This window comes from Acanthopagrus latus, chromosome 12 (assembly GCF_904848185.1).
Source record: "Acanthopagrus latus isolate v.2019 chromosome 12, fAcaLat1.1, whole genome shotgun sequence".
Taxonomy (NCBI): Eukaryota; Metazoa; Chordata; class Actinopteri; order Spariformes; family Sparidae; genus Acanthopagrus; species Acanthopagrus latus.
Genome location: NC_051050.1, coordinates 803244 through 825193, shown reverse-complemented (window position 1 = coordinate 825193; position 21950 = coordinate 803244).

The following is a 21950-nucleotide window of genomic DNA, read 5'->3' as shown; positions in this document are numbered from 1 at the left end:
AAACAAGGAGTTCAGTCTGCCACAGTGCATGAAGCAATGAAACACAGTTTCTCTCTGCAAGCGGAAAGGACACATCTCATTTACATTTAGGTTAATTACAGAAACAAAAGCATTCACAGCTACAATCCCATGAAGAATTCTCCACTGCAAGTGTCTATAGAGCTTAGTCCGTCAGATTAGCCAATTCCTAAAACGGAACACAGTCAGTTAGCTTCAACACTGCACATAAGGTTACGGCATAGGTCGACCTACCTGCATTGACTGAGGAGAGCAGCAGTTCTGAGGAAGACAAGAGGGTCCAAGACAGGCATCTAGAAAACCACATACAGCTAGTTTAGACATGCTAACACAGATAGCTGCAGGCACAACCTGTACAGTCACCGCTATCATACCTGCTGCAGCAAACATTGGCGCACCAGAAATGATGTGTGGTTTCGGTGACAGAGAGGGGAGAGCGTAGGACCCCTACTTGTCTTTATAGGTTGCCTGTGCACAATGTTTGGCAGTCTATCAATAAGTCTACATATAGAATCACAGACGTGAAACAGAACCTGCAGCCCCATTCTGCTACACATAGTTTTTCCTTTCATATAATTTATCCTGTTAGGTGGAGTGTTGCTGGACTCCAGCAGTCGTACCAGTGCAGTCTTTAAAATCAGGAACGAGTGTCAGTGCAGGCAAAGGATCATCATTGTTTGGTTGACAGTGTCTGTTACAGTGAGCTGCCAACAAGAAGAGTTCAGTTTGCGTCAGCTCACACCTCCAGGTGTTGAGGAGGTGGGTTATGAACCTGACAGACCTGACCACACGAGAGGCCAGAGCTGCAGTGTTGATCAGTCATGGTCCATATAGTTGCACCAGAATGAAGCAACTGCAGCACAGAAGATCCTGCTGTGCACTCCACGTGGAAGCAGGTCCCATGCACCACTGGCTCTTTCAAACACCAAAACAAGGGAACACATTTGGCCAGACTCTGCTTGTTGAACAACCCTCACACGGTAAACAGTCCATTATAAAACTCTGTTAGGTTGCACAGTTTGTGAGTACTCAGGTCATCTGAGTCAACAGAGGCTCAGAGAGACCAGTACCTGCAGCCCATCTCAGTATGGCTCAGGCTAAGGGCCTCCAGACAAGGTCTGCTGGACCGCCGAGGAGCCTCTGGATGAACCAATGTCGGAAAGGCCAGAAGACAACTGACGAGACTCCACTCTACTAGGGCAAAATATTATGCTCCTCCGCTACCATGCTGAGCAAAAAAGGATTTTGAACAACCGCATATGCCACCTCATTTTAAAACTACCGCAAAGGGCTACCAGGAGAAGATTTTGGGTTAGAACCAGCAGTTGGTGGGACAACTTTGTTAATGGCGTTGTTGTGGACGTTGAATGGATGGAGAACTTCCTCATGTCCAGAGCATCTCTCGTCACCCTGAGTGAAGAACTGCATCCATACATCAAACGGCAAACAACAGCCATGAGGGCAACAGATTTTCCTTCTTGGTGACCCAGCCTACCCTCTGCTGCTTTACCTGACGAAGGTATATTCCAGTGGTTGCTCCAAACCTCAAGAACAATACTTTGGTCTATGTTTGTTCAGGGCATGCATGTTTATCGAGTGTGCTTTTGGTCACCTCAAAGCCAAATTTGCTGCACTGAAAAGGTCTATGGACATCAATCTGCAGGACCTGCCCCATGTCATTTACACTTTCTTTGTTCTCCATAACTTTTGTGAAGACAGTAAGGAGACTGTGACTGATCACTCTGTGTTGGGAACAATACAATGTGATAACAACCCGCAGCCCTCCACACAACGCAACAACTACATCACGGACTGTACCGAGGGAGAGGGAAAGAGAGTGAGAAGAGTCCTCACAAAGTACCTTGACCCTTAACAAAAGACAGGACAGTGACTACTTTATTGTCATTTTGAAAGTGTTGTGAACAGTGTGTGCCTAGTGAAAATAAACAAATGACTGCAATCACTTTATAGAAAGCTTTTGATTCTGTTGAAAGGTACGATTTTTAAAACTGTGCAAAGGTAACAAATGACTATTCTGTCAGGAAAAAAAGACGAAGATGGGGACTGAAAACAACTACAGCACGGACTATAACATGGGAGAGGAAGAGAGTGAAGAGTGCTCACAACTTACCTTGACACTTAACAAAAGACTGGACAAGACTGTGAATGATTTACTGATTGTCATGTTAGTGTTGTGAACAATGTGTGTCTAATAAAAGAAATAAACTAGTGAGTGCAGTCACTTATAGAGAGCTTTTTTATTATTACAAAGTACCATTTTGAAAAATGTGCAAATGTAACAAAAGGTCATTGTGCAAATTTAGCAAAAGACTGTCCTGTCAGGAGACAGATACACACACACACAATATACAAAGACACCATAAATATCTGTAAAGTGCAACTGTTGATATTGGCAATGTTTGTATTTATCTGCGCCATGTTCTCCGAGTGAGCTCTTGCTGACTCCTCAGTTAACTCTAACAACCTCCTCTTGATCTTGAGATCCTCCTCTGCATGAGCAGCCTGAGCTTTCCCCTTCAGCCGGTCCCCTCTGTGGCTGTCCAGCCTGGCCTAGACAAATGTGGAGCAGAGCAGAATTACATTACTATTGGGCAAAACATGCTAAGGCCAAAACTATGTTGTGAATTAAGCAAAAGCAACACACCTACGCACACACGCATGCATCAGTCCTAATGCCCACAACAAACGTCACTGTAGCGTACTGTAGCATATAGCTAGATAAGTTGAAATCATGAGCCTACCTGGTGCAAATGATGGCGCTGCTTCACAACTGCGGGAGGAGGACAGTCGAGGGATTCTTTTGGTGTACTTGGTTCTGAAGGCATCTCCTCTGTCAATGTCAAGGGCTACTCCGGCAGGTCACTCGTCTCGATGCCTGAAACAATGGAGTGAGTAGTGGGCGACCCACCCCTGGGGGGTATTCCAGAAAGCAGGTTTTGTGAAAACTCTGAGTTTGTTAACCCTGAGATGAGAGAAACTCTGAGTTTTCAGAGCCAGAAAGACAGGTAACTTAAACTCTGGGTCTGTTACTGCGGTAACTTGCTCTGTGACCCTAACCTGCTCACTGGCAGGTTTACCTGAAGAAACCCTGAGTCTGACGGAGCTGTCTGACGGTGGCTGTCCTTTCCCTCTCAGTCCAATCATGTTGAAGCAGAAAAAATTCACATAGTTTTACACCAGGAGGAGAATTTAGATTCATTTAGATGAGCTCTCACTCCCTGACGAGGACTGAACTGAACAGCAATCCATCATTTATATTCTCCGGCTGCACAGCGAATATCGACATCACTGACGTGCTCTCAGATCTGAACAATCCTCTTCCCTTTTTTTTAAGAAAAACAATTTTAGTCACTGTGCAGGTTAATCAATCACCATCCAGCAGCCAGAAAAAGAGAATTAACTCACATTTCATTTGGCTTTTTTTTATTTCCCACAGATCCGCCAATTGGCGAATATGCTCAACTAATTATATTCGGGGATACAGTGGTGATTGGCATGCTCCCAGGCCCGCCCCCTTACTGACAAAAACCGCCCACTAAAAAAATTAACTCGTGCATGGCCAGGGGGAATGTTTTCTGAGCGAGGAGAGGAGACTTTCCCTAGGGAGCAGTCTGCGCACCCGCAAGCAGGGGAAAGTATTGATCGGACTCTGCGCATGCTCCAGCTGTTGTTCTCCTGGCAGGCCACAATATTGCACCAGGGGGCGGTAATGCAGGATAAAAAAAAGCTTCAGAGTGCATGGAAAAGAGCTCGGGGGAAAACAATGCGCAAGCAGATGTTTGATTTGCATGTGCACGATTTATGGAAGTATTCTGTACCCATACTGATGACTCAAACAGGTCAGGCTGGGTCAGTCCAATGATGCTGCTAGCTTACATTGTTACTGTAGGATACATCCTTGTACAGTACACAGAGGCTCCCCTCCTGTGTGTGGGCATGGTTCCAGCGCTTCTATCTGACACGTCTCCAGCGTTTCACAGCAGAGAGAAGTGCTTGTTTTTCCATGATTTTGAGACCTAATTTTACATACTTGGCAATTTTTTAAATCTTTCAAATTTGGCTCAGTGGTCAATGTTTCTGTTGTGTGACAAACTCACAACACAAATGTATTTCTGCTTTACTTTGCTTTAAGCACTTTCACATAAAGTCTTAGGTGGGAGGAGGATGACACTTTGGCAGAAGAAGCATGACTACAAAATTATAAGGGACTAATACAGAGTTGGTGGGTCCATACAGAGATATTGGTCAGACCCAACATTGCAGTGTGAACCCAACAACTCTACATTAGTTACTTAATCACAGGTGGATTATACAGACATGATGGGTCTTTATTGAGATATTGGGTCTATACTGTGATGTTGGGTCTTACCCAATTTCCGTGTATAAAACCAACATTTCAGTAAAGTCCCTGGGTTTCTACTGATATATTGGGTCAGACCCAACATTGCAGTATAGACCCAACATGACTTTATTAGACCCTATTTCCCACAGTTTTCTTTCCACAAAAGGGACTAATATGGAGATTTTGGGTCTATACTGTGATGTTGGGTCTGACCCAATTTCTGTGCATGAAACCAACATTTCAGTAACAGTCCCTTTATTACAACGGGTTTGGTTTATACTGCAGATCCAACATCGCAGTATACCTTACTAGAAGACCCTACTTGCTGGTAATGTGTGTGGGAAATTAGGGATGTTGGTTGTTAGACCCAATGTCATGACCCCTTTGTCTCACACAACAGGAAGTAATTTAAGTATGACTCCAGCATTCATGAGATTATTGAAGACCACTTTCTCAGTATCTAAAGGCTAAAACACCCAACCTTTACCTTTGAGATCCTTCATTTATTAAGAATACAAAGTTGGCCAGAGAATGACTGAGACCTATTTGTCTCACACAACAGGGAAGTGATTTAAATATAAATCCGGCACTCGTGAAATTGTTGAAGACAATTTTTTCAGTGTCTAAAAGCTAAAACACCAAACTTTTACCTTTGAGACCCTTTCAAGACTTTAAACAAACATGAATTATTCTTCAAAAACGTATATGTATTCAAGAACATTTACTCTGTCCTTTAAGGACATGGCACTAGTCTTTAATCAATTAGGGACAGGTCCATACATTTCACATAAGTTTGAGTAAAGAGGTTGAGACAAACTCTGAACAAACATGAACTCATCAAGAACATATGTAGGAACTTCACTGTCCTAATGGATGTGGCTCCTGGATATCCTGTTCTCCTACATTACCTAATATGAACTGTTTTGAGGTAAAGGTTCATACAAACCGGTCTAATTTTTATGTTCACATTGAAATGAAACTTTAAGGGATGTCCAGTCCTCCCATGTGACCCACTCTGAATTTCTTTTAAGTGAAGGTTCACAGATAAACCAGTCTTATATCTATGTTAACATTGAACAAAGAACTTTAAGGGATTCTTCATCCTTGGACTTTTATTCCTCTGAAGAACATGGCTCCTAAAAGGATGAAAAAGATGTTGTTTTCTAATATATCTGTAATGTAGCAAACAGCACTAAAAGAGTTTACAGTTATATACAGCATCCTAAACAGCATGCAGTTAATCATAAAACAGAGAAATGAAGCACAGTGATGAGCACAATCACAGCAACAATAACTCCTGCTGTAATTTCAGCTGTAGTTCCATGTCCATGTCCGTCAATCACTGTTGATGGAGATGTGATTTTGAGTATAAGCTCACAGTCTTCCATACCCACAAGTACAGCAGTAGGCTCTAGATTCCCTCTCTTGATCTCATCCATGGTGTCACATGGATGATGAACCTGTGTTAGATACAAATATATGGCTCAGATGCAGATACTGGCTTGTCTGGCCTCTCCATTACGATCAAAAACATGTCTTTAATCTGTTCTCTTGCTAACTTTCTCACCTAACATTGGTACATTCCAGAATCTGCAAGCTTAAGGTCAGTGATGCATATAGAAACATCACCATCTTGGGGCTCAGGAGATGTAAAGTAGATCCTGTTCTTTAAAGGGGCATATAAATTATTATAAATGATAGTTGGAGTATACCATAGTATAAGTTTGTCATCTTCCTGCCTGTTTGGTAGCACAATATTCCACTGTATGTCCAAATTTTCCAGATACTCAGAATCAAGGGTGAACTCACAGTTAAGAGACACAAGCTGGTTCTGGGGTGAGAGTGCATAATATCATCATGGTTAAAGTCCATAGCCCGGTAAAATATCCAGGGAGACAGCAATGTTGATGCACAAGCATAATGACGTACTTGGATTGGTGAGCTGCAGATTTTTGCACTGCCAGGGTTTTCACTGTACAATATAAGGGTTACAGTTAGGGCAGGACTGTATGTGGGAACATACATGTTAAACATGGTGCAAGAAAACTGGTCGGTTACAACATATTAGACCCTCTCACACTAGTTTGGCTGAGAGAGAGAGTGAGAGACTGAGAGGTATCCTCTAAGCCCCCAGACCCCATACATACATCCTCATGAACATCATCAGAGTCACTTTCATGATGAATGAGGAATGAAAATAAAATATCTCAGAAAAAAAAGATCAAGTGTGGTTTAGGAGCTTTTTTGAAGTATTCAGGTGTCAAATGAAATCACAGATCTACTATGTGTTTCTTTTAAAATGTTAATACATGTATCTGAGGAAATATGTGTTTGAAGGTCCTTAGTCATCAAGGTCATGATAAAGCAAAGGCTCATCTAAGTCTGAAGGCAGCTGGACTGTTTGAAAATCTTGAGTGAAGTTATGAGTTTCCAGATTTAGCATCATTAGTCATATAGCTGAGTATTAAAAATATTTGAAGGGTCATGAGCTGATGTATGTAACTATAATTAAAAATATTATTTCCATGTCATATGGTATTGATTACAGGATTGTGAGATTGTTTAAAATGCCCTTTCTCCTGTGATGTAAAGACAATAAAGTCAACACATTTTTTTAAAAGTTCCACAAAATCAGGCATTTAAGCTATAACAATCACAAAAAGCCCACAAAATTCTAGGGGTATAGTATATAAATATTCTGAAGCATATTCTGTGAATAATGTAATACTTTTTTTATTGATTATGTCAAATGAGATCTATTTGACCCATGTTAAATATGGAGAGACAACTTTACAGAAAGTTGGGTTCATAATTGCCACAGCTCTATTAAAGTAGTGTGCTACTCAATAGCACTGGCATTGATGTGCGGTCAGGAGAGGCAGGGGAGGCAGAGCCTCACCTGTCATCATGGAAAAAAATGAAACATATAATAAATAAATAAAGTAAATGGTTATATTTATCAAATGGTTTGAACTATAAAATATGTTTCCATTTAACTTAAACAGTGTGGATGTCTATTATTAAAAAATCGCTGAATTTTCACATTTCCATTCAAATACGGGGAAGAGACGCACAGTGAGGCAGCAGCAAGCTGAGCCTCTCCTTGGATTGCGCAATCCCTCACAAACTGAGCTCTGCCATGCAATGAGAGCATGTCACTGTCTCTCTGTATGTCGCCAATCAAATGTTTCAAACACTTTTAATATGTGCACTCCCCTGACTTTCCATAGTTTAGCTGATGTACGGAAACGAACCATGACCTACGTGGAGCTCGCGGAGGTGCTAATTGCTCCAATTAGCATATGAATAGCAGCGTAACAACACGTTACCTTCTTTTCAAAGAAGAACATGTCCTACATCAACTCATCCCTTTTACTGCTCTCAGAAACTAGAAAAGAATATAAATGACAACAATGAATACAATAAAGCTATTAAAATCTTAAATAAGAGGAATAAAATGATATAGACTGCAGTAAAGGCTAGGATAAAAGATTAGTTAAAACAGAATAGAACAACAAAATATATGTAAAACAATTCATAAAAAGCAGATAAAAGAACAAAAGAAAGTTAGGTTTCCTAATCAAAATCAAGGCTGTAGGGCTTTGGTCTAAGTTTACATCAGATATTTCAACACTGCCATGTTCAGGAATATTAACATTGAGTTCTTTATGTAGGAAGTTCATGAGAAAGAAAAGTCCAGGAGTCAGGACAAAGGAGAGTTAAGGAGGAATAAGGAATAGTTCTCACAAAATGCATAGTTGTATCTCACTAGTCAGTGGGCCAGTATTGGTTTAGTAATTTCATAATCATTCCGTTTTTGACTATTTTTGATTTTGCCATTATATTTCACCTTAAAAACTATTTACTTGGTGTCATTACTTTCAGCACAACCTCACATGTGTGTGACTGTACAGTTATTTTTTATTTTGACATACTGTATTAACACTATGGACCTAAAATCACAAAAAAACTAAAAACTAAAACATAAAATCCGAGTAGAAAAAGTTACATTGTTTTACTGTGAAAACCACAAATGTGTTTAACAAACCTTTTTTTATTACTTATAATGCACATATAAATAGTTGTTTGCTAAATATGTGCATACATTTTAAAAATTTACAAAGTTATATGTATCTATTTACATTCAAATGCAGGCAATGCTCAGGCCTGCCTGAGCTCCTTCCAGCTGAATGAAGAGCTGCACTGCCTGCTCCACATTCAGCATCTCCTCACTGTTTTGACTCATTAACCAAAAAACTGACTCCACTACACACAAAACACCACATAACACACTAACTATACACTCCAAACATGCTAAATGGCAACTATCAATATCGCTGGCTGTCTCTACACCAACCATTGTTGCCTGTCATTCATCCACCTCCGTCCCTCCCACAACTTCCTGTTCCTCAACAACCAAACTTGTTGCTTGCGGACACTTTCGTGACAAAAGCCCCTTTTTACCATTTCTTCCTGCACTAGACACAAAGCAAACATGACAGCAATGTTCGCAAAAAAGTGGACATTAGTTACCCTAAGTCTGGTTTTGGACCTACCGGTGCGTCCGTCCACTCGGGAGGTGGGCCATGTGGCCTAGCGGCTAGCAGCTAGCTACACATGAACATCCACAGATTCCGATTCCACTTTGTTGTCCACACGTCTCCGGATCTCCTCAGACCCGAACAGATTCGGTCCGGACTCGTTTAGTCTCATTAATCCACAACAGTCAGTTTAGATGCACAGAACAGAACGGGACTGAACCGCCGGCAAAATCCCGGTCCAGCTCGCACCACTTCAGGTCTAAATCCGCTTGTTTCTTAAGGTATGTCGTGGGTTTGAGCTCTGCAGTGATTGGTTCTGTTGCACACGTGACTGTGTTGGCTCCGGTGGACAATGCTCTCAGAATTGGTAAAGCATTTATGTAATAATTTATTAACGGTATCATTGTAGTCCAAACAAATGCGACTTGGCACACCCTTTAACCAAGCAGCAGCCATGTTGAAACTCTCAGGTCAGTCTGATCCTGATCTGCAGAGATATTTGAGGAACAGAGAGACACACACACACACACACACACACACACACACACACACAGATGCCTTGCTTTTATAGAGAGATGTAGCCCAACACCACATATTACCTCATCGTTTCATTTCATTAACAAATAGATGTAAATTAAAATACTGATTAACAAACGTCTCTTTAGTTCAGGCAAAAAATAATCATCATTTAAAATGTAAAAAGGTCAACCATTGAAAAATGTGTACAGAAATTGTTCATAAATGATGTGCAAATGGGTGAGTACTCGCTCAAGTTGGCACAGTGTTAAAGTGAAACGCTCGCCAAAAAGCAATCGAGGCTTTATTTGTGATTGAAAATGAGTCAAACCTTCATGTAAAAGCATAATTATGACAAAAGAGGCACTTTTAAGATTTATCATAGTTTCTTTTTGGGCAAGCTAATTTTCAACGGAGTGCAGGGGCACTTTAGCGCTAGCCTCAAAATAGCTATTTTTAAAAAATAAGAAGGCTCGACACAACATAAAATTTGGTCTCTACACATGAGCACAAGCACTGAGAACATTGTTTATGTACAGAAAGTTTACTAAAAAGAAGGTTTTTGGACAACCAACGTTAGCAATTTTACTTTGGGGCACCGCCGTCATGGCAGACAAAAAGTGTCGATGGGTAAGTGCCCGTAGCACTCCTATTGAAAATTAGCTTGCCCAAAAATGAAACTACATTAATCTTAAAAGTGCATCTTTTGTCATAATTATGCTTTTACATGAAGGTTTCACTCATATGGAAGGTTTCACAAACAAAGCCTTGGTTGCTTTTTGGAAAGAGTTTCACTTAAAAAAAATAGCCAATCTGAATTTAGCATCTGATCTCCAAAGTGTCCCGCTGGTTTGACTTTGTGGCACATTTGTAATGCCAGCTTGAGCGAGTACTCTCCATCCCTGTGGCAGCATCGCAGTTACGTGCGTCTCCAAGTCCATTCAAGTCCAGCAGGCTCTGCAGGTGTTTAATATAGTAAATAGCCGCCCACAGTGTCTCCACCTTGTTGAGTCGTTTGTCTTTCAGCTCCTGTGGCAGATGCTCTCTGAGCCACGCATAGCCTTCACTTACGCAGTGCACTCTCTTCCGCTCTCGTTCGTTCCTTTTGCAGATGAATGCCTGCTGGAAGGAGTAATCACACACCCCAGGGGTCCGTGAAAAGGGAAATAGCAGAACAGTGTGTTGGGTAATCATCCGTAGAGGGCTCTGGTGTTATCCATGAAGATGCCTTAATAACGCGTGGCCTCAACTTAATTTTCTCGTTCCCATGCCTTAGTAACATGTGGCCACGACTTAACGCGCAATAATATTTTTTTTTACCAATGTCAGCGGAGGGGCTCCATACTTGATAAACCTTATTTCACCGAAATAGAGCTCAATCCACTTCATTGTGCAAAAAGTTGCTTATTTTGCCGAGAAAAAGATCAAAATTGCTATAAGTGACTTTTAATCAAAAATGAATTAAAAAACAAGTGGATGTTGTTTGCCATGAGATTGGTTTTCATTTGATTTGGATTGGATTTCATGATTGCAAAACGTTTTTCCAATGAGTTTTCTATCAAGGAAAGTTTGATGTTGAATACATGTTATGGCAAACATGATTTCAACTGTATGTCAAGTCATTTTTGGTCAAAACTCTGCTTCACTATTCAAAAATAAGCTTATTTCTCTGCAAAATGCTTGAAATTGTCATAAGTGAAATCTGACCTTATTAAATTAAGAACAAAAAGGCAAGGTCAAAGCTTACTGTTTGAAGAATTTTTGAAGTTGGATAGATATTATGGCAAACATGGTTTAACTTTGTCTTTAATTCATTTTTGGTCAAAAGTCACTTATGGCCATTTTGAGCTTTTCTCAGCGAAATAAGATGGTTAATTGAAGCGTTGGACTAAGGTCCAAGATGGTGGATCAGACTGTGGAGTTCTGGGAAACTGAGTTCAGTTCAGAGTCCATTTTGAAATCCACAATAAACGACTTCATTTATGCATCTCAAGATATGGATCAGACAACCAGAAGGATTGGAGTGAGTGTGAGGACTGTGTGGGAGGAGTTTAAAGAGGTGTTTTTCTCAGGGTTTGTGCAGCAGGGATGGAAAGGCACTTACACTGCCATTTTCAAGGCAAGGTCAGCTGAGAGGCAGGAGGGCTGATCAATCATGATTCAGCAGACTTGATGAACTGCAGAGGAAGAAGTTGGTGCAGTAGGGGCTTGAGGTCACGAACAGGAACAGGTTCTGCTGAACCATCTGAAGAGTGCAGAAGGAGAGGCATTGCTTTGTCTACTACATGTACATTACATGTGATAGCTGGCTCAGAGAAAGGCAGCTAAGGGCTCTCACCCCTTTGTCAGAGTGTCACCTGGATCATGGAAGGAGTGCTGCTTCCACAGACTGAAGGGCTCACACCCTGTTGTCCAGGCTCCTTCAAGGTGGTTGATGGACCTTTTGCCAAAGAACAAAGGGCTCTCACCACTTTGTCTGGACTCATCCACAGTTATGTATGGGTTGAGTCTTCTACTGAATGAAGGTCTCTCACCTCTTCCTCCGAGCTTCTCCCAGATCATGGAAGGAATGTTTCCACGAAATGAAGGTTTCTCACAACCAGTTCCTTGGTGTTTGTTTTCCACAGTAGTCCTGTACTCATCATCAGCTGATCTGAACTGTAGGGGTTCCAAAAGTGGTTGACCAAGAGCTGGAGCTGCTCCTAGCCTCTCCTCAGGGTTCAGGTTGGGAGATCAGTGCCACAGGTCTGTAGTCCTTGGAGCCACAGGGACATGGCGTCTTCAGCACAAAGACCAGACAGGACGTCTTCAGCATCACAGGCACCCTCTGTGGACTCAGGCTCATGCTGTAGACATGGTGAAGTACTCCACATAGCTGGGGGGCACAGGCTTTGAGCATCCTGGGGCTGACACCATCAGGACCAGCAGCCTTGCCCGAGTGGAGTCTCACCAGCTGTCTCCTAAAATGGTCAGCTGTGATGCTTACTGTAGAGGTGACAGGAGGGCAAGTAGACGTGGGGATGGATCTCACAGGAAGATGAAGGATTATATGAATATTTAATACCCCATGTTCTCACTACATACTCAAAAAATACAGCAGCAAGACTTTTTGCCCAACAGCTATATAGATATTATTACACGGCTCTTCTTAATGCTGTAGAATGCTCCATTCACTTGAATGGGCCTTCCCAACATTTGGTGGTCAATTATTTTCATATAATAAACGTTGCTAAGCATATTTGACCGCTGTGAAATAGTGGTCTTTGTGCCTCTGATTCACGTATTTTGTAGAACTCCAGGCTCTAGAATCTTTGCTTAGCAAGTAGTCCGGTCACTTTTCATCCCAGCGTATTTGGTCGCAAAGCATCGTTCACTGATCTGTAACACTTAACCTACTTTATATCAGAAAAAGTGTACTCCTAGGCCACTAGTATGATTGAGTTTCAAATTAACTTTATTATTTTTGGAAAAGACAGTGATTTCAACTCTTGGCTAAAGGCAGAGTTGTCGGCACTAGTCAAGAAAAGAAAAACAGAGGAAAGCGGCGAAGAGGGAGAAGCGAAACGGGCACAAAGTTTTGGATGACAGAGACATTGATAGAATAGATGAAGGTCGACAGGAACTGAACACCAAAAAGAGCGTGGTATTATGGGCCATGTCAGTTTTAAAAGACTGGGTAGTGGAGAAGAACATGTCATCAGACTTGTTTAACTGTAGTGCAGAGTCTCTAAATAAGGTGCTACGATCATTTTATCCTTCAGTGCAAAATGTTACTCGATTGCAAGCTACATTGCTATTAGGTTGGGGATATCTCGTCACTTCTCAACATTTAACATCATGAACTGTAGCATGTTCAAGTTGAGCAATGATGTATTTAAATCCGTCATCAAAGACTGATGGAAAAAAGGCAAAGACACCAACCAGCATCAACCCCCCCCCCCTATCTTGGTGACAGACCTACAGATGCTCATCAACTTTGAGGTCTGACAACCAAAATTGCCCCGCTGCCAGTTTTGAAAAGCACATTTCCCTTTGCCCCCCTAACGCTGACGCATTCTACCTGCACCTCCTGGGGCAAATGCTGTCCAAGATCAGCCAGGCAGCAGGCCTTTCAAGGAAGTACACAAACCACAGTCTGTGCAGCACCACTGTGCAACTGCTGTCCCAGGCTGGTCTGGAGAGTCGGGAGATAATGTCTGTGACTGGGCACAGATGGGAAGGCAGTCTGAGCTGCTGGACTCCATCCCTGACAGACAGGGAAAAGTGGAGCAGAGTCCTGTCCTCTCATCCCGACAGTAGCAGATCTGGTAGGTTCTAGTCACATAGCCTAATATTAACAATTTGAAATGTCAAAACATTTTTTGCCTGACATGATCGTTTTTCTCAGGTGTGTCCATGGCAGCACCCTCACCCCCACCCCTGCCCCAGAAATCAGGGATGAAGACAGAAAGATCTCCTTCAATATCCCAAAAGAGGCTCCATTCTACTTGTCAAATTTTATGATTAATCGCAATGTACATTTCAATATGCATAAATGAATGCATAAATTTCAGCGGATGGCTGATCAGCTGTGTTCTATAGAATGTTCTGTTCAACATCTTTGTTGTCAGTTTGGATAACTAATAGGCAGGCTTGAGAAGCGGTCCAGTAGTCGCACTTGGGGATTGACACTTTTTGTCTGCCATGACAGCAGCGCACCGGAAGTGCAGCAGCAACCGTGAGTCATTCAAAAAACCTTCTTTTTAGTAAACTCTGTGTACACAAATAATGTTCTCAATGCTGGTATTCATGTGCAGAGATCCTGGTGATACTACGAGCAAAGTTTCATGTTGTGTCGAGCCTTCGTTTTAAAAATTCTAAAAAAAAATTTTTTAAAAATCTAGCCTAAGAGTGCCCCTGTAAATCTTAAAAGTGTCTCTTTCATCGTAATTATGCTTTTACATGAAGTTTTTACTCATTCAATTGCAAAAAAAGCCTCAGTTGCTTTTTGGAGAGAGTTTCACTTTAATAGAGCAAATGATACTGAACTGCTAACAAATGTGGTTACAATATTAGGACTACTAGCTTTCTGAAATTTGTTTAAGAGAAATTGTTCTTGTAATCAGTAAAGTGGGCACAGTAATAAAAAAGGGTATATGAGAGTCATATTTAGGAAAATACTCATTAAAGGTACACTATGTCTATAAACGAACAGATACAGAGCTCTTCACAAAGGCTAACTTGAGCTTTAGATGTACCTTAAAGCCATTGATTAAAATGAAACTCTAACCAAAATGCAACCTAGGCTTTTTTTGTGAATGTATACGAGTCAAACCTTCGTGTAAAAACATAATTACGATGACTTTTAAGATTTACCTTATTTTTGTTTCCTGCTCAAACTCATTTTCAGTGGGAGTGCTTGGGGCAGTTTTACGCTAGCATCAAAATCACTATTTGTAAAACACTAAGAAGAATTGACACAACATGAAACTTTGCTCGTAGTATCACCAGGGCATCTACACATAGCTCAACTGAACCAAATACCCACTCTACCCAGACGTGTCGATCCCTGAGTACGTCTGGGCTGCCATGACGATGGCTAGAGGAAGAAGCTAGTGCTAGCGTGAGTTGTTAAAAAATGAATGTTCTGTTCAACGTCTTTGTTGTCAGTTTGGATAACTAATAGGCAGGCTTGAGAAGCGGTCCAGTAGTCACACTTGGGGATTGACACTTTTTGTCTGCCATGACAGCAGCTCGCCGGAAGTGCAGCAGCAACCGTGAGTCATTCAAAAAACCTTCTTTATAGTAAACTCCGTGTACACGAACAATGTTCTCAATGCTCATGTTCATGTGTAGAGACCCTGGTAATACTATGAGCAAAGTTGCATGTTGTGTCGAGCCTTCTTAGTGTTTTAGAAATAGCAATTGTGATGTTAGCATAAAAGTGCCCCATGCTCCAATTGAAAATGAGTTTGGGCCAAAAACGAAAATATGGTGAATCTTAAAAGTCCCTTTTTTGTCATAATTATGCTTTCGGCGACTCATTTACATTCACAAATAAAGCCTTGGTTGTTTTTTGGTGAGAGTTTCACTATATGTATTATCTATCAAAGTAACTCATTACATGTGAATTACTTTTCAAATAACACTTGAAAATGTGTATCAGCTTTATTTAACAGACTAAGTTGTTTGTTTATTCACGCATTAACTTAACATCATAAAATACTTTCATCAAATCATAAACTTTAAATAGAACTTATTGTATTGAATTTTATGGCAATTTTACATGTAACTGATACAAAAAGTAGACGTTTTGAGGATAGGCTGAAAAAAGTGACAAAGCACACCTTCAGATAATTTAAAATCTTTATGGAAACTGCAATAAAAATGCACATGGTCAGAAATAAGGACTGCAAACCTTTCAGTCAAGGCTCCTTTACTGCACATAAACACTACAAATGTAGTCAATTTTGACACATGCAAATGAGGCATCAAGTAAGGTTTTAAGTTTACACAGACTAAATTCAGTTGTGGCAGACAAAAAGTACATATAATCCTTCTTCTGATTTTAGCAATAACTTCATATCAAAATATAAAATATAAAATAAAATAAAATGAAAATATGTCTTACCTCTCAAAAAAAGCTTTAGTGCAAATGAGACAGAATTCTGTGAGTATTATTCTTTCCGTGAGTCCAGAGAACAGAACATCAGCAATCTGATTATGTTTACCTTGATTTCTTCCAGTTTATGTTTAAAATACCTTTAGAAAGGTTTTCAAGACATAACATAACACAACACATTGTATTTGATTTTTTTTCCTTTAAGGTGTTATTGAATTAACTAATAAATGGTTCATATGAATTAATAGGTATATAGTTTGTCGTCCCATATGTGTGTTTTATGAAAAAGGGTTATCTGACACATCATTTTGAACACAACATAAAGTGAATCCACAGTTACCCAGTGTCAATCATGATGTTCCTCTTACAGAGACTAATGAGCTGATGGGTTGTTGAGAAAGTTAATATAAACACACAGGAATGAACAGCAACTCCGCCACAATAAAAGCTCAATATTTATGAAATATATGCTGCTGTGGAATCATGAAGATAAATGTTAGTGATCAAGATGAAGGTGACCACTGCTACAACCTTTAAAATTCAAAATCCACAATTCAAAGATGAGATCAGAGCTTTGCAGTCGACATCTTTAACACAAATTATTGGAAATAAGACTTCTGACATAAGAAATGTGATGAAGTTGTTTACTTAATTGCCAGCTATAATTGCTAATTCATATAGGTGTAAATTTGAAGAATTATTAATTGTTGAAATCGTTTATCAAGAAAAACATTCAAACTTTTTCTCATATTTGAGGATTTGCTGTTTATAACTGGCATTTTTCACAAGCTTCGGATGCAACAAATGTTATTGATTAAAAAATAAACAGATTCATTTATAGATGATATTGATAATAAAACAACTTAGTCTTAAATCCCAGCCATCATCCACATTAGATTAAAATCAATATGTGATGGACCCACATTTAATTTTCTTGCACGTTTGTCCTACTCTAATTTAGACAACAATTTTTGCAGAATTTTCTACAGTCTAAAAAAATAAGAATTACGGAAGAAGAGTGAGTTTTTTTTCTCTGTATAAAACTGAAATAATACTACCAGATTATTGTGACATGTTATATATGTCACAATAATCTGGTTGGATGACAGTAAACAAATAACTTTTGACCAAGCCTTTTAAAATTGTTTTAAACAAATTAAAAATCTGCTGATCAAAATCATCACATGAAATCTACTCATCTGTGTTTCTTGCTGAAACACCATTTTGGAAAGACTTGAATACACACATGAATACTTCACCACCCTCTGTTTATTTTCTCATGTGTAGTAAAGAAATTTATAATCCAAACCTTTTATCACAAATATGACCAAGCAATTAGGAGATGCCTCACAGTTCAGACTGTTTTCATATAATATTTGTATGCATTGTACTAAAAGTACTGCACTAAAGTTTGTGTGAAATCATACAAGTCTCCAGCATCATGGTCAATCAACAGAACTACGCAAACCCTGGCAAGGGCATTTAATAGAAACAAGGTGCTTTCTAGAAATCCCAGCCTACAGCCACATGTTTTGTTACTACTTGATGAAGTATTCATTATCAGTGATTATCAGCCATAAATATATAGGTTAAAAGAGGCCAACTACTCTCAATAGTAGGTTCAGAGGCAGGATATGCTATAGAGTGATTTAATGTTTTTCTTCAGATGTTTTCAATATTTTAAAACAAGTCCCCATCTACTTCCCTTGTTTCAGAGAATGCTGTGATGCTGTTTTGCTGTGATGCTCCAGAAATGTTTTGCGGACTACAAAACTTTACCTGACTTTTCATCAGCAAGGAGGTGAGACGATAATGACTGAATTTTCATTTTTGGGTGAACTTACCATTTAATACATCAATAATTATAATGAATCTAAGTAAATAATTTTGATGTTAGTACTTTGATGTTTTGATGTTAGTCACATAAGTAAGATTTTAAATGTAGGACTTTTACTTGTACTGGTATTTTCACACCGTGGTAGTGCAATTTTACTGAAGTAAAAGATCTGAGTACTTCCTCCATAATTGAAAAAATACAACAGAGTAAACAATTTAAGTATTTTCCTCCAAAATATAGTGGATTGGAAGTAAAAAGGAGATGGAAATGGATGTACTCAAGTTCAGAGTAACTAATCCACAAATCATGAGAAGTAAAAGTACTCTTGTCTGGGAGTAATTGTTTGATCATATTATTTTAGTTCACATCACTGTCTGGAGAAAAAACTTCAACCAAACTGTTAAAACATACAGTGTAAGATTCTCTTTAAAGAGCAACTGGTAACATCCACCACAAGGTGGCATAGCCTGCACACCAGACTCAACATGTGCTTTAAAGCCCAGCCTACTAAACATTAATGTTGCAAATAATTTAGGTCTTGCAGTAAACAGGTTTAATTCTGAACAATATGAACATATGCTTCTACACAGTATAGTAAACTATGTTCAACAGCAAATTCAATTACTGAACAACCTGGTGGACACAGGACAGAGTGGCAGGAAGGATGAGGAGCAGACTTGAACAGGTGAGGGCGGTACAAGGGCCGGAGTGAGGGGTAGTGGGACCAAAAAGGAGATGGAAAGCAAAAATAAATCACGGGAAACATAAGACAAAAGGAGAACACTACGAAATTTTAATGATCTAGCAAAGCCTGCAGGAATGGGTACGTCAAGGGTGTTGCTACACTACACTAAAACATGACTTTTTTACTTATCACAGCATATTTGCACAGTACTTTGGCAAACTAGTAGTTCACATTAAGCTTTTTTTTTGTTTCATTTATGGCTTTGACAAAATCATGTGGGCTATTTAATCGCCACACAGCATGTCTATAGAAATAATAGATCAAAATCTCTCAAATTAAGCAAAAAATAACAAGTTTCTATACATGTAAACCAATCAGTTGTTAGATCAGGCAACAGCCAGCTGTTTCCTATCATGCCATGGGTCTTGCAGTGTAGTAATAGGTCCTTGCTAGAGAGCAACTGCAGTGCCTGGCTTCAGAAACTGTAACCGCCTCGGTCCTGTGAGAGTACTGTTGCTCAGGTGTGATGACATCAGAGTAGGTCGAGATCACGCCAGACACCACCGTTGATCGGTTCTGCTCAATCCTCACTGATAAAAGACAATAGCTTTGATTATTCATCCATCCAGTATTTTGACTGTCAGGGGTTCATGTCCCATTTAACATGAGCTTTTGTATTGCTCAGTACTTCAATAGGCCTAATTAAATCAGCTCAGTGTTAATATACAACAGACTACCACTGTGCAGTTTGTAATACAGATGTATGCCTATTCAGTCTCTCTGTTAGCAACACTGGCCACACAGTTTCTGTTAATAGAATGAAAAACTAACTAGAAATATCATCAAACAATTATCTGTGGCAGCTCATAGGGGTAACAGGCCCCCTGTTGTAGACCCAGGCTGTAGTAAAACCTTCAGAGAACCTGGGTCTGGGGTGTTTTGGTTCGGAAATCCAGTATCCAGTTACAGGGGAAACACTTCATGCGTCAGTGAGGGCCCTGCGATGAGCTGGCGACTTGTCCAGGGAATACCCTGCCCTCGCCCTGAGACAAGGCTGGGATTGGCTCCAGCAGTAACACCCCGCGACCCCTTGGAAAAGGGATAAGCGGCTACGGACAATGACATGACATGACACTTCATGCAATTTGGTTATCAGTTTGAAAGGTGTGGCGGTGTTGAATACTAAACCAAAGTAAATAAACAGCATTCCAACATATGTGTAGCATTTTGTATGCATAGACAGCATTATGAGTTTAAAAGGTACTAATTTAGCAAATTGTTTTGTTTCTTTTTGAATTGAGACTGTTGAAAAAATTGAGCCAAAGTAAAGGGTAAAATACTGTGAATATCTAAAGGGAGCATGGAAACAATATTCAGCTATACATTCAATACTGTATGACTGTTTATTTGAGTTATGGTCCCCTGGCACTGATGAAATGTTGGCTGCTGAACAAAATAACAGTGTTATAAGAGGCCACTGGTGAAACGGCAAAGAAGTCTAGAGTCTAAAAACAGTCAATGATCAATTATGGGAATTATGGGTATTAAACCTTTAATGAACAACAACACGTAAATGGAAAAATATCTACAATACATAGAGGTTGCATGTGGGATTGTCCTTACAGAGTTGTTAAGGACTTCTGGGTTATTGACTCTTCCAACCTTCATGTGGGTTGCTAAGGATCAGTGAGTCCTCATGTGAATTGTTGTTAAGCTGTCTGGGGAGATAACCCAGTACAGCATTGTGGGTAAGTAATGTCTTAGGCCGGACGCTCCAGTTTGACATAGATGGATTCCTTTAGTTCTCTTTGAAACCATCTGTCTTCTCTGGCCAAGATTTTTATATTGTTGTCCTAAAAGGAATTATCTGATATGAGGAAACCCATGTAAACCAGACAAGACAGATGGTTTGAATAAGGAGTGGCCTAAGACATAACTTATCACCAGCATACAATGCTGTACTGCATTCCCTTCCCAGACAGCTTAACAACCATTCACACCTGGGCTCACCTAGACTTAGCAACCCACATGAAGACCAGTTGGGTCAATGAACCACAAGTGGCCCTTATGACTCAAAACTCTGTTTTGAAAATGCTTGAAAAAGTGTTAAAAATTGGGAATTTTTAACATTCAGCAAATCATTTTCAATAGGGACATTTTTAACAGCAAACACTGACATTTTTGGAGTACGAAAGTATGAAAGATATCAATGAGAAATAAGATTTAAAGAATTAAAATGTTCCTTTATCGATCCCCATGGGAGAAATGTGCAGGTAACACAGCTGTACAGAGGGAAATAAGTAGCAGCACAAGAGTGAGTCTCAACAATAGAAGAGACATTAAGAGATATTGGAAAGAATAAAATAACAATTTGACTAAAAATATAATAAAAACAGTAACAGTAACTGTCCTTGTATGTACATAACTTGTGCAAAATATAATAAATATAATAAATGTGCCTGTGCAATATGGAGGGTTCCTGAGAAAATAAATAACAACAAAAGAAAAAACAATAGCAAAGGAAGAAAAAACAATCAGTCTTTATGTGACAGACTGAGTCCTTAATCAGTGGTGAAAGGAGGTGTTGCAAGCTGTGGTGGTGATGTTGAGTTGTCTGATTGCTGATGGTATGGTATGAGAGAGCCCCACAAGTGCTTCGAGGCACATGGTTGGATGAGTCTGTGGCTGAACGTGCTCCCGGGTTACCTCAGCTCGGCATAGATACGATAAGAGTGTTTCCATTATAGCTTGCAGCTTTCTTCTCATCCTCTTCCCTGTCTTCGCCTCCACACTGTCCTGTTTCACCTCAACCACACACTTGGCTTTCCTCACCAGTTTGTCCAGCTTGATGGCACCAACACTCCAAATGACACCTCCCCAACACACTGCTGCAGAGAATATGACACTGGCTACTGCAGAGTGGTAGAACATTCGTAGCGGCACACATTTAAAGACCTGAGCCTCCTCAGAAAGAAAACCCTGCTATGTCCCTTCCTGTAGACAGCCTCAGTGTTGTCTGACTACCTGCAGTGTCATTCTAACTGCAATAATCTCTTACTGAACTCAGTATTTTGATGTATGCATGGAGTTTCTACTTTGAAAAATGTGGAAGGAGGTAGGTGCCAGAAGAAGTGTCAGAAATACTTTTTAGAAGAGTATATGTTGTGAATGATGACTCAGCATTGATAGAAATTATTTAAAAAAAAACTGATGAGAACATTTTTAAGGGAAACTCCAGTGTTGATTAGCTATAAATGAGGAGAGGGAGTAAACCTCACAGCACAGATGTTGGTCATCAATCAAGGAGATAAGCAGTCATTCAGCTTCAAAATTACTTTAAAATCCACTAGCGATGCAGTCTGTGAGAGAACTGAAGACACTCTTCAACC